The sequence below is a fragment of the Ruditapes philippinarum genome, unplaced genomic scaffold (genome assembly GCF_026571515.1).
Source record: "Ruditapes philippinarum isolate M1 unplaced genomic scaffold, ASM2657151v2 ctg3426_1_1_1_1, whole genome shotgun sequence".
Classification (NCBI taxonomy): domain Eukaryota; kingdom Metazoa; phylum Mollusca; class Bivalvia; order Venerida; family Veneridae; genus Ruditapes; species Ruditapes philippinarum.
The window spans coordinates 23,445-37,341 of NW_026857892.1; the positions used below are offsets into that span (position 1 = coordinate 23,445).

The 13,897-nt window shown below is 32.5% G+C and overlaps 1 protein-coding gene across 1 annotated transcript in view; it reads left to right on the forward strand.

The window, feature by feature from the left end:
- Positions 1 to 13,897, forward strand: part of LOC132751421 (hyccin-like) — an 82,287-nt gene that overhangs the window by 14,567 nt on the left and 53,823 nt on the right. The gene's annotated exons all lie outside the window — the stretch shown is intronic.

Sequence of the window (13,897 nt, forward strand, 5' to 3'; positions counted from 1 at the left end):
ACTATTAAAATGATGAAAATACTGACTAGAATAACTGAAATGCTGGTAAAACACCTGAAATGCTATTAAAATGTCTTACATATTGTTTTGAACGTTTTTTACATGTAATCAAGTATATTACATCAGAGGAATAACATGACATATCAAACCTTATATCATGACAAGATGTGTTGCTGGTACTTGTGAATAGTTAGAATTAGTTTAGTTAAAAAAATAAAAGCAGGTTGTTTTGTTTTTTCTGTGGAAAAGAATCAAGAGCAGGTTGTTTTGTATTTTCTGTGGAAAAGAATCAAGAGCAGATTGCTTTGTTTTTTCTGTGGAAAAGAATCAAGAGCAGGTTGTTTTGTTTTTTCTGTGGAAAACAATTTAAAGCAAGTTGTTTTGTTTTTCTGTGGAAAAGAATCAAAAGCAGGTTGTTTTGTTTTTCTGTGGAACATAATCAAGAGCAGGGTCTTTTGGTTTTTTTTCTGTGGAATTTAAGAATCAAAAGCATGTTGTTTTGTTTTTTTTATGTGGAAAGAATCAAAAGCATTTTTTTAGCTCACCTGTCACAAAGTGACAGGGTGAGCTTTTGTGATCGCTTTTCGTCCGGCGTCCGTCCGGCGTCCGTCCGTAAACTTTTACTTTAAATGACATCTCCTCATAAACCACTAAGCCAATTTCATCCAAACTTCACAGGAATGTTCCTTTGGTGGTCACCTTTAAAAATTGTTCAAAGAATTTAATTCCATGCAGAACTCTGGTTGCCATGGCAACCAAAAGAAAAAACTTTAAATATCTTCTTTTAAAAAGCCCTAAGAGCTAGAGCTTAGATATTTGGCATGAAACATCTTCTAGTGAGTGTCTACCAAGTTTGTTCAAATAAAAGCCCTGGGGTCAAAATTGGCCCCGCCCCAGGGGGTCATTGATTTTCCCTATATGCATATAGTAAAAACTTAAAAAATCTTCTTTTAAAGAACCCAAAGAGCTAGAGCTTAGATATTTGGCATGAAACATCTTCTAGTGAGTGTCTACTAAGATTGTTCAAATAAAAGCCCTGGGGTCAAAATTGGCCCCGCCCCAGGGTGTCATTGATTTTCCCTATATGCATATAGTAAAAACTTAAAAAATCTTTTTTTAAAGAACCCAAAGAGCTAGAGCTAAGATATTTAGCATGAAACATGTTCTAATGAGTGTCTACCAAGTTTGTTCAAATAAAAGCCCTGGGGTCAAAATTGGCCCCGCCCCAGGGAGTCATTGATTTTCCCTATATGCATATAGTAAAAATTTAAAAATCTTCTTTTAAAGAACTCATGGAGCTAGAGCTAAGATATTTAGCATGAAACATGTTCTAATGGGTGTCTACCAAGTTTGTTCAAATAAAAGCCCTGGGGTCAAAATTGGCCCTGCCCCAGGGGGTCATTGATTTTCCCTATATGCATATAGTAAAAACTTAAAAAATCTTCTTTTAAAGAACCCAAAGAGCTAGAGCTAAGATATTTAGCATGAAACATCTTCTAATGAGTGTCTACCAAGTTTGTTCAAATAAAAGCCCTGGGGTCAAAATTGGCCCCGCCCCAGGGGGTCATTGATTTTCCCTATATGCATATAGTAAAAACTTAAAAAATCTCCTTTTAAAGAACCCAAAGAGCTAGAGCTTAGATATTTGGCATGAAACATCTTCTAGTGAGTGTCTACCAAGATTGTTCAAATAAAAGCCCTGGGGTCAAAATTGGCCCCGCCCCAGGGTGTCATTGATTTTCCCTATATGCATATAGTAAAAACTTAAAAAATCTTTTTTTAAAGAACCCAAAGAGCTAGAGCTAAGATATTTAGCATGAAACATCTTCTAATGAGTGTCTACCAAGTTTGTTCAAATAAAAGCCCTGGGGTCAAAATTGGCCCTGCCCCAGGGAGTCATTGATTTTCCCTATATGCATATAGTAAAAATTTAAAAATCTTCTTTTAAAGAACTCATGGAGCTAGAGCTAAGATATTTAGCATGAAACATGTTCTAATGGGTGTCTACCAAGTTTGTTCAAATAAAAGCCCTAGGGTCAAAATTGGCCCCGCCCCAGGGTGTCATTGATTTTCCCTATATGTATATGGTAAAAACTTAAAAAATCTTCTTTTTAAGAACTCAAAGAGCTAGAGCTAAGACATTTAGCATGAAACATGCTCTAGTAAGTGTCTACAAAGTTTGTTCAAATAAAAGCCCTAGGGTCAAAACTGGCCCCGCCCCAGGGGTGTCATTGTTTTTAACTATATGTGTATAGTAAAAACTTTAAAAATCTTCTTTAAAAAAACACAATGAGCTACAGCTTAGATGTTTAGCATGAAACATCTTCTTATGGGTGTCTACCAAGTTTGTTCAAATAAAAGCCCTTGGTTAAAATTGGCCCTGCCAGGGGTAGTGGAGGGCAGATCATTGTTTTTCATTATAAGTGTGTACATCATGAAACATCTTCTTATAGGTGTCTTCCAAGTTTGTTCAAATAAAAGCCCTGGGGTTTAAACTGGCCCCGCTCCGGGGGCCTACATACAGATGAGCGACCTTAGGGCCATCATGGCCCTCTTGTTTTGTTTATCTGTGGAAAAGAATTAAATTCTGTTTGCTGCATCAGTCTCATTTTTCTCTTGCAAAAATGGCTTGGCATTCTCTGTAATTAGCAGAAGCTACAAACTTTAAACTTGTGTCATTGAAATTTTTTTTATTGAATGTTTTGTAGATGTTAATTACCACAGTGATGTTTTTTGTTGTGCCTGGTATTTCAGTAGTTATAGCCCTTGAATTAAAATAAAATTGTAACATATTTTTTAAGATAGGATTTGATATATGAAGTTATTAAATTCCCCCATTCCTTAATAGAACAGTTAATAGGCTCATAATTTTCACAATAATTAAAGAACACTTATTCTTCACAATAATTATTCGAAACACTCGGAACACTTTCCTTGCTAATTTGATATGAAGTATATTATTTTCTCGTTTTTTACCATCATAAACAGATGTTGTATTGATTCGCCAAGTAAATATGTTACAGTCTTTACTGCATGTCAGTTTTTTTGTTGTTTTTTTTTTTGTTAAAAGTGTAACATACTCACAATTCATTTATTCAGGTTTTTGTTCTTAAAATATTTGCGCAAATACACAAATCATGAAATGATAACAGTCATTGTCATTAAACATAGACTACATACATACACAAATGATAAATTAGAAAAAAAGTTTTGGTAAATTAAATTCTCTATAAAAACTGTATATTTCAGTTAAATCAAGCAATGTTAGTAGTATATGTATAACTTGTCAGGGGAGGGTATTTTGGAGGACCATGCATTAACGATTTAATTCTCAAACCTTTGGGAACATTAATGTTGTCTTTAAAGATAACAGAAAATTACAAAACAACTTTTAATAGTACAATTGTATTGATTTTGCAATATGTTGATTGCTAAATCTAGGCTCAATTAGAAGATATTACTAAGTGTATGTGTGCAGGGAGAAGAGTATCTCCTCTCAATGATTTCTCAATTTCTTTGATTGGCAATTGTATAATTAGTAATTTAGTTGATTACATTGGTTGATTTGATTAATTATTGGAATTGTTCCCTGAGAATGATGGAGAGAAAAGAAGAAAAAAAAGAATCAAGCAGCACCACTTTGCGTCTGCTTATAGGGAGATTTGTTGTGATATTACTCTATACCAAGTCAAAGTGAAAAGTCACACACACTAAATTCTTACAGTATGTTTGATGCACAACTTAACTCTTATAAATATCTTGAAAAAAGGGTGGATCACTCCAAAGCACTTAATCCTTTTTTACAACAAAATTACATGAAAATTGCAGACTAAGGTTTGCTGGAGTCAGTACATGAAGGATAGTGAAAACCTTCAAAAATTGTGTAATGGTTTTGCCCTGCTATGAATTGGAACAATCCATTTAAAGTTTAAGGGATTTCAGATATCCGAATATGAGAAATGAGCTTCCTGTAGGAAAATTCTGAGCCAATTCTGTACAGACTCTGTACCAACTCTGGTTGTTATAGAGGCAGATTTTCATTTTTCTGTACAGAGTTGACACCGACACAGACTTGGGGACACAGAATCGGCCTAGGAAATAGGTGATTTTCTGTGCAGAATAAAACAGAATCAAAAATTTTTCTGTACAGAAAAATTTTCACACAGATATTTTGCTCATAGTTATTTTTACAAGACAGAATTTCAATACTTAGAAAAAAAATTGAGGCAGAATTTACATAGACACACAGAATTTTAACACTTAGATAAATCTTGAGACAGAATTTACTTTTCTAGCCAGAATTTCACTCAGAGTAGTAGATAGATATTCTGTAATATCAGGTGTAACCCCCATGTAACCCCTGTTGGTCAATTCAAATCTCTCAGGCTGCCACACCAGGTTTTATTACACAAAGTGTCTTCACATTGGCAAAGATTAAAGCATTGGCAAAGATTAATATGTTTTGTTTAGTTTATTTTTCTAATGATAAGTTAACATGTTAGTTGTTGTGAAGAGCAATCATGTAGAGACTTGAAATTCTCAGATTTAGGGGCCAAAGAGGAATTATGATGGAATTATAATCAAAACCAGAGGTAAGATTTTGCAATGTTTTCTTTGAATTTTTCTTTGAATTATTTGATTATACCTAAAAATCCACTGTAAAAAAAAAGAAATTATTTATACATCTCTTAATAGTCTATAAATTACCTATATTAGTTAAATTTATTCTGATTTGAGGTCTTATGAGTATAAAATTAATGCACTGAGGTCAAAGCTGGGCCAGTGAAATTAGTAGTTCATAAATTGCTTTTTGATCAGTTGATAGGTTAAGATCTATTTTTTTTTTAATTTCTTGCTCTATTATCCTATAAATAGTTTAGCTTTTTGTTTTGCTATTCTATAATTCAATTTATTTAGTTTAAATTAATCAATTTAAAACTCCCGGAAATTGTGTAGAATGTACAACCAGCAACAGTTGCTATGGTCAGTGCTTATCAGCAATTCTATTTTTAGAATATTGGCCACTTGTAAATCTCTCCTATTTTAAGTTATGTTGCAATTTACATGACTGTGTAGATTTGTAACACAAGTTTTGGTCAGGGATGATATATGTAAACAGTTTTATTAGTCAGTGACTTTGATGTTACTTGGTGCAAAAAAACTTAAGGTATATAGGGATACAATTTTAACTGTTTTATATACACATTGAAATATTTTACAAATTTTGCATATCATTTAATAATAGAATGAACATTATTCAAATTCCCTTTTTTTTACTCTTTAGATTATGTCAGGATGTGTGGTGCAAAGACAGAGACCAGCCAATTCCTGATGACAGCGCCCTCAACAAGGCTATTACTCATTGGATAGACCTCTCCAGGAAAGAAATGAATAAAAATTGTTAATTAAATTAATAAATAAAAAAATGTTCAAAAGGAAAATTGATTTTGTTTTTAGCAAAAAAAAAAACGAAAATATGTACAGAATATTTTCTGTACAGAATTTTTCTGTGCAGAATTCCCTTTCAGATATTTCCTATGGACAGGGTTATTCTGTACAGAATATGAAGAAGCCCAGATTTTTTTCTGCCCAGATTTTTTTTCTGCCCAGATTTTTTTTTTCTGCCCAGATTTTTTTCTGCCCAGAAAATAATCGGCTTAATTTAAATATTTCAGAAAAAATCTGTACAGATTTCGTTCTTTATCCTTATTGCTAAAATCTATTAATAGAATTCTGGTTCAACTTTGTTTCATTTGACCAGATTTTTTTCTGTACAGACTCTGTACAGAGTTTTCTAAATAAAGTCTGTACAGATTCTGTCTGCATTCTGCCCAGACTTTTTCGTACAGGCTACTAACAGTATAGAGCCTGGTCAGACTCACTCGCAGCACGGTACCTGGTTCTATTCTTTTGGCAAAGGGTAATCACTTCCAGTTCATGAATAACAGGGTGAATATTAAATTATTCTTTAACTGATAGTCTTTTACCCTTTATTTGCTGAATTTCTAGAATGGTCTTGTCCAATTTCCACATTTGAATGACCATAATAGATTTAGGTATTAAAGCTGCATGCTTTCAGATGAGCCAAAATATTTCAAGAATATTCAGACTGTTTCTTAAAAAAATGTTCTAATATTTAAGAAAAGTAAAAAGATTCAAGTAAGGATTTACATGTTAAGTGAGATTAATGACTGATTTTTGCAGTATTGATTATTTTTCAACATGATACTTTTATAATTGTCACACATAATTATCACATGCATGTACAAATAATGCACGGAGGGGTGCCTGAGATCTTTGTCCCCTGGTAAGGCCGGAATGTAGCCATATGACCTTTACTGTATAAAAAAACAACAGCAACAAAATACATGCATATGACTTATATCATATTTATAGTATATTAATTAAGAAGTATTTTTATGCTAGTCCCCTAAGGGTTGCCCATTCTGAGCTCCATGTAAAAGCCTATATTCAGATAGGGTCTAATTTTTATTTTTTCATTTTTATATCTATGAAGTTTTTTATAACATAGCAGTACACAGTCTCTTAAGAAAATCAAATAACATGAAAAGAATCGTTCTTTTTGAAGTTTTGATATTTAATTATGTTTACAAAGCTCGATTTTCAAGTTTCATTTTTCAGTCCAGAATCTGACGTAAAACGGCTCATTTACTGAAACACAAGAAGCTAATGTTAGTCTAAAAGAGTACATATTATAGGCTTGAAAATTTCCTGTTAGACGTTTCATTATGTCTCTGTGATTTTATTGTAATTGCCTTTAATATGTCGATGAATTTTTTTTTATAAAAGTTCGGTCAACATCACATTTACATGTATTATGCAAGACATTGTTCAGCTCGACTATTTGAAGAATAATACTCACATGGGCGCCAGCATATTTACAAGCCTTTTTATGACCATTTAGGGAAAAAGTGCCTTATCCAATTTGGGAAATTTTGCATCATAGAATTGCTTAATTAGGAAAAATATTTGGTACCTTTTGAAACCTTCATGCTCTTTGACATTAGTACATGTATTTTGAATTTCAACCAATGCAAATATCATTAAAAGCATAAAAAGTACATTAAAATTTGACAATGAAATGTGTGGAAGCGTCTGTCTGATACCATACTGGAATGGACTGAGAAAATTTGTCAGTTTTGATATTGAGACTTTCAGTTCAGTTGTATTAAAATCTGTTTAATGACAAGAATAACCTAAAGTGAGAAAATTGTTCATCTCTGAAGTGACAGCCTGGGTAGTTTTAACCTAATTTGAAGATTCTGTAATTACTACGTCGTTGGGTTCTTTTGACTTATTGTAAATGTGGTTCAAAACTGTTGGGGATCTATTCACCAATGGTTTAAACATGTGCTTTGGGATAAAGATGTCACTGGAGTTATCAAGTCCTATTTTGGAAATTGCTACTTATTTAAGTGAACGAGAAATTTTCGACCCAACAAGAAATTTTCTCTGCGTGGCTTCACCCATCAACCCGGTATAAAGAGGCCAGTATACCTCTGTGGTACCATTAAATAATGGCTGCCAATAAAATTGAGTAATTTTAGTTATACAAGATGATAATAAAGTTAGCACAATAAGGGGTAAATCTGTAAAATCAGTGGTAATGCCAGTGATTTGAAAATTTGAGACTTTAAAATGCATTTTAAGTGTGATTATACCTTTATTAAACAATATTGGTGTAAAAAGATTTTAATATCACACTATTGTATGTATGTAAGATAAAATTTCATTTAGTGAATAGAGATAAAAAAAATTTAAACAGCCATAGACTTATAAATTTCATTGCTGTAATGTCCACAGTACAGTATAGATATTACTTTTCTGACTTTGGTAAATGACACTAATCAGAGTTAATAGAGCTTTTCATCATAAAATATAATCACCTAGGCAAAATGGTTTATTAAATAAATAAAATATAATCATCTTCAAGTTATTGTCATATAAATGCTTTAGGAGATGTGTTGAACAGTGGCAAACACCCTTTTCCGAGGTGTTTTGTTTCAGGTAATAGACGTGAAAATTAAGCCTCCGTCATGTTCTGTGACGAGAGAACTTGTTGTCATGCGAAGTCACCTTAAGTCCGACATTAAATATTACCTTGTAAAATGTCAGGCTCGCAAAAAAAATGCCAATTCCATGACACCAAGTTCTCTCTTGTCATATTAAGTTTCATATTAATATTGTCGTGATTTTAAAGATAAATCATCGTGCTGGCTTTAATAATTGCGTGCCTGAAGTTGTTATTTCGTACTTTAAATCTACTTGAGCCTATTTTACTCACCGATAAAAGGTAAGAACGTAATGGGGAGAAAAACGGGTCTTTCAAGTCTATAAAAATGTATAAACTGTAATGACTTTATGGTCTGTAATTCAAGCAATGTTCAGGCAATACTCCCTCTCTGGCCATAAACTCTCTGAAAGGTGATTTATCGTGAACATGCACCTGCCTTGTGTTGTTCCGTAGCCATGGAAACGGTTTGTGGAAAATTGATTGGGTTGCATGACTTTGCAGATTGTGATATTGTAATGAAGCAAAGCCGCTTTCCATTTTAATTAGTAAGTAATCAGAAGTGAGGATTTTTTTGTTGTTGTAACCACAAGAAAAAAAGCCTCGCCATCGTCTTCAGTCTTTCATTAATTGCGCATTTTTTTTGCGATCATTCTTTTAAAATGATATTATATTACACGGAAGATTTTTGCTGCATGTCTTTATTATTCGTTTTAATTTTCCCCAAGAAGCTCTGATTTAATAATATCTTTTTTTTTACGTCAAGCTCTGCTGTAAAATAATTTGGTCATAAATTTTTGATAGCAGTAGAAAATAATTATTCACTCCCTTCCACCATCAAAAAAAAGCAAAAGAAAATATTCACTCCCCTCTACTACAAAAAGAAATACAGATTCAGAGAGCTATTCATTTCTGTTAAATCTACTGTAAATAATATTGTTTCCAGGGCTGTGGTTGATGGAAATTTTTTATTGATATATCGAAAGCCAAACATCGATGATATATCAAATTAAATAGCTAGAATTGCAGTGGAAATTTTTAAACTGACATCAAGGTGTCCAAAATGCATGCTTGTTCAAAATAAGTGATCACTAAAAGAAAGTATGTTTTCTTGTTTTTTATTCCTAACTGACCTCTGAAAATTACATTCGCCATTCACGCTAGCCAAGAAAAGGGGAGAGAACACTCAGACTTCTCTTGAGGAAAAATAGCAAATATTTGAACATGATAGGTAGTATTGATATCAGATATAAAATATAATGTTAAATATCGTTGATATTCAAAGATAGTCCTAATTTATATAAATATTGCTTAAATTAAGCAAAAGATTGAATTCTATATTTAACCAGGCACCAGTGTGCTTTTTTCACCTTTAAGGGAAAAATGACAGGGCCCATGTTGAAGGGAATATTGATGTCATAGAGGGGGAAAATTGGGGGAAATTTAGAAAGAAAGTAAATTGTCCATAATTTTACTGTTAAGTTATGATGCAACACCATTATAATTTCCAAGTACAAAGAAAATTAATGTGCCCCTCTTTTAATAAAATGATTTTTTTTTCAAACTGGTGTAAGGGGATTTTTCAGACCTAAGATGAAAATTTAAACTATTTGGAGAGGGAAAATGAGATAATTATTTTGACAGCCCTAATGAAGCACCAAAGAAGCACCTGTTTTTGTTGTTGTTTTTTTACACACAATACTATGAGGCTTTATTTTATAACTTAAGCTTATTAATTATATACCCCCAACCCCACCCCCCACCCTCATCACTTGCCCCAATAAAGATCAATATCAGGCTAGAGCTGTCCTTAAGAGTGAAGAGTACAGTGAACTTCATAGCTTCTAATAATCTATTCCATCACTTTTCTTTTAATTGCTACAAATTTAGCAAAACCCGTGAAATATGATGATAAAGTGGTGTAATATTAACAATTTGTAATGGTTTTATAATTATTATTAGTTCCATAAACAGAAATAGTGATAATTTATCAATATAATAAACCTGCCTACAATAAATGTTTTGCTGGTCTCAGTCAGTAAGTTAAGTCATGACAATCAGCCTTCTGTAAAAAACACAAGACCATAATGTGGTTGTATAAAGTCAAGGATTTTGCTTTTCATTGAACATGCTTTGACTTTTGCTTTTCCAGGAGACATGTTATGACTAGATTAACTTAATATGCATTTCCTGAGTTAAACCTGGCTTCTGTAAACATGTTATGAGTTTTGCCTCGTCATTAAATAATTGCCATGACTTGATTTACTTTTGCCTTTCCAAAGTCACTCCTTCTTTAAACATGTTAATATTACAACAATTTGCCTTTTATTATCATGATTGCACTGAATTAATTAACTTTTGCCTTTCCAGAGCCATGCCTTCCTTAGACATGTTATGACTAAAATTTGCCTAAATTCATTAAATATACCATGATGTTATTCACTTTTGCCTTTCCTGAAACATTCCTTCTTTAAACAATTGTTATGACTTTTGCCTTTCATTACCATAACTACCATGACTTTTGCCTTTCCAGAGCCATGCCTTCCTTAAAAATGCTATAAGTTTTGCCTTTTATTTGTTACCTGAACACTTGAAGGCTTATTTTATTAAGCTTTCAATATTATCAGATTTAATAAATTGATTAGACCAAAATCAACTTTTAAGATTATATTCTTCACATTTAGTAAAATTACAGTTTCTAGTTAGTTCTGTGTATCAAAAATAGAAACAAGGGTGGATTTGCAGACAGTGCCATTAATTCGGTTTGATGGATTTGACAGAAATGAAAGGAAGATTATGGTTATTCACTTGAAAGGTCCTAAGAAAATCTTTGAAGTATCACTGGAGATTGCCCAAGTACTTGAGTACTCACAGAAATCTAATAAAAATCTTGTTAGATTATAAGTTAAATGAAGAAAAAAACAGTCTTAAAGCAGCATTCGTCCAGATTCATGCTAATCTTTCATGAAAATTTCATAAAATGTGTTTTAAAGTCAGTTATTGTGACATGAACAAAGAAAATAGTATATACATAGCAAACAGCACTTACAATCCTAATGTGAATAACCAGAAAGAGGTTAAAATAAGCAAAAATAGCCCTTACTGCATTAAAAGTCAGGCAGATATAAACACTGTGGCGGCAATATTATTGGCCGAGTGGTTAACGCTTCAGACTTAGTTATCTAATGATCGCTAGCAGCATGGGTTCAAACCCCCTCAGGGGCAAGCCGTTGTTTCCTTGAGCAAGAAACTTTACACTCATTGCTCAGTATTGGTTGGTTCCAGGAACGGATTCCAAAGTATGCCTATAAGCTAGCTTAAAGCTTCCTACACAATCAAACTAAAATAAATTCTGTATAAACCAAACACTGCAAAATTTGTTATTAATCACTTATAGCTTGTTAATTATTACTTAAATCTCTTTACTTTTCTTAAAATATCAATACATGTACATTTTCCTTAAGTGTGATTTTCTTGAAATGTTTTGGCTCATCTGGAGGCATGCAGTGAGCTTTAAAACCTTAAATTTTAGTGCTGCATGGAAAATCTAGGTATTACTAATGTTTTTGGTTAATTAAGAAGATCCAACAGGAAATTCATATGGATAACATTAAACTTTAAGGACAGAACTGTTTCAATCAAAGTGACAATAATTAAAACTTGCAGGAAGTACAAATTCATTTTACGATTTTGCAAGGTCTGCAATCCATGTGGGCTTTTTTTGCATAAGAAGCAAATTTAATGAATTTGTTGCAAAATTTATTAATCTTTTTTACGTTCGGTAGCAAAGGAAAACAAAATAATGACATAATAACAATAGTTGCATAGTCGTTGCCGACATTTCTTAACAAAAAAAAATTTCCTTTTTCATTTTTTTTTAGATAATTGAATATAATATTTCTTTTATAAGACTATGCAAGATTAATCAGTGTGATTATCGGGCTTAATGTTCCAATGCTTCAGATAATGTCACTGCAGTATATCATTTTCATTAATCTTAATCATAAACCATGTAACAAGTACTCTTTTTGAATTTTATAATATTTAAAAGTTATAAAGATTGTTGACAGGTTATTATGGCCCAATATAAATGGTTGCTTGTAAATATAAGGCAAGGGTTATATTGCAATGTTAATGCAAGTTTATTTAAGGCCATATGACCTGTCAGGAATTTTTATAACAAATTTATATTTCTGTTGACTTCTTTTTTTTAGAGACAAAAGTGAGATTTCTTTATAAATTGACAGCTGCTGAGCCGTGTAAATAAAACTTTATTATACTGCATGTTTGTATCGTCACAATTCATGATGTTTAAGATGGTTATTCTTTCAAGAATCAACCATAAGCCCTTTTGTTAGGGAGCACTTTAAGGTTATTCTTTCAAGAATCAACCATAAGCCCTAAATTTGTTAGGGAGCACTTTTGTCCAATTTTGATTATGTTAAGACGTAAAGTAACTTGTTTAACTTTATTGTACTGTGTCCAAGGTAAATGATTGTCATTTATTTTTTTATTGATTTAACATCATTTCTCATTAGTTTTATTTCATAAAGAAAAAAATAGTCAGTTGATTATAAAATCTATAATTCACACATGAACAAATTGCAAGTAGTATAATCATCAAGATCTTTATTTTTGTATCTATGGTAACAACAGTTACTGTTTATGCTATATGAAAGTTGTCATGATTTAACACTTTACCTGCCGCATTTCTTAAATGGACTTGCTCAGTGTGCATATTTTGGAACTGTCCATGATTCACATTGGGGAGAACGGGATGAAAATCTAAAGTTTGTCAGCCATGATTATTATAAAGAATCTGACCAGACTCTGCAGCTGAGGTTGTTACGGCCATTAGCTCACTATTCAGATGGCAAAGGCTAGTCATTTCCAGTTCAAAGAGTAAGGAGTTAACAGGATTTGTTACTGTACCTGTGTGATCGTTAATAGTTATCTAGAAAACAATCAGTTTTATATTGAAAATTATTTCCGAGCTATTAATTTGCCCAAGATAACTGATATGGACACAGCTTTCCATCACTACAACAGCTAAGCTCATCTTTTTGAACTGATAGGTTCCAATCCCCGAGAGTAAGTCCTGATAGTTTATCACCGTGTTTTGATCTACATTATTAGAGACCACGTTTTTTTTGCGATTGGAAAAATTCACATGACTTTCCAATGTGTTTACTTACCAATTAATGAATATTCTATTAATATTAATTAATTGAGGCTGTGGGTTTGTTGTTTTTTTTAACCAGGTTTTCAATTTTGAAAATCCTGGTTATTAGATTGGGGTATGGCGGGCGGATGGGCGGGCGGGCGTCAAACGAAATTGTGTCCGCTCTGTAACTCTTCAACCCTTTGAAGAATTTTGATGAAACTTCAGACAAATGTTTACCACATCAAGATGACGTGCAGAACGCATGTTCCGCATGGCTGGCTCCAAGGTCAAGGTCACAGTGACATTAACATTGAAAATCCTGTCCGCTCTGTAACTCTTCAACCCTTTGAAGAATTTTGATGAAACTTCAGACAAATGTTTACCACATCAAGATGACGTGCAGAACGCATGTTCCGCATGGCTGGCTCCAAGGTCAAGGTCACAGTGACATTAACATTGAAAATCCTGTTTACATGATTTTAACTTGATTTGGCAGTCAAAGGTCATATCATCTTTGGAGGTAATTTAAAAAAGATATGATATATTATTTCATGTCTACTTTGTAACTTGAAAATTTTAAAAAATTTGAACTTTTTGAAGAATTTTAGAGCAAGCGTATATTTCTATATGATGTTTCAGCAGTTGATGTCTCAATGATTGTACTAAAACATCTATAGAACCCTCTCAAACTTGCTTTCATT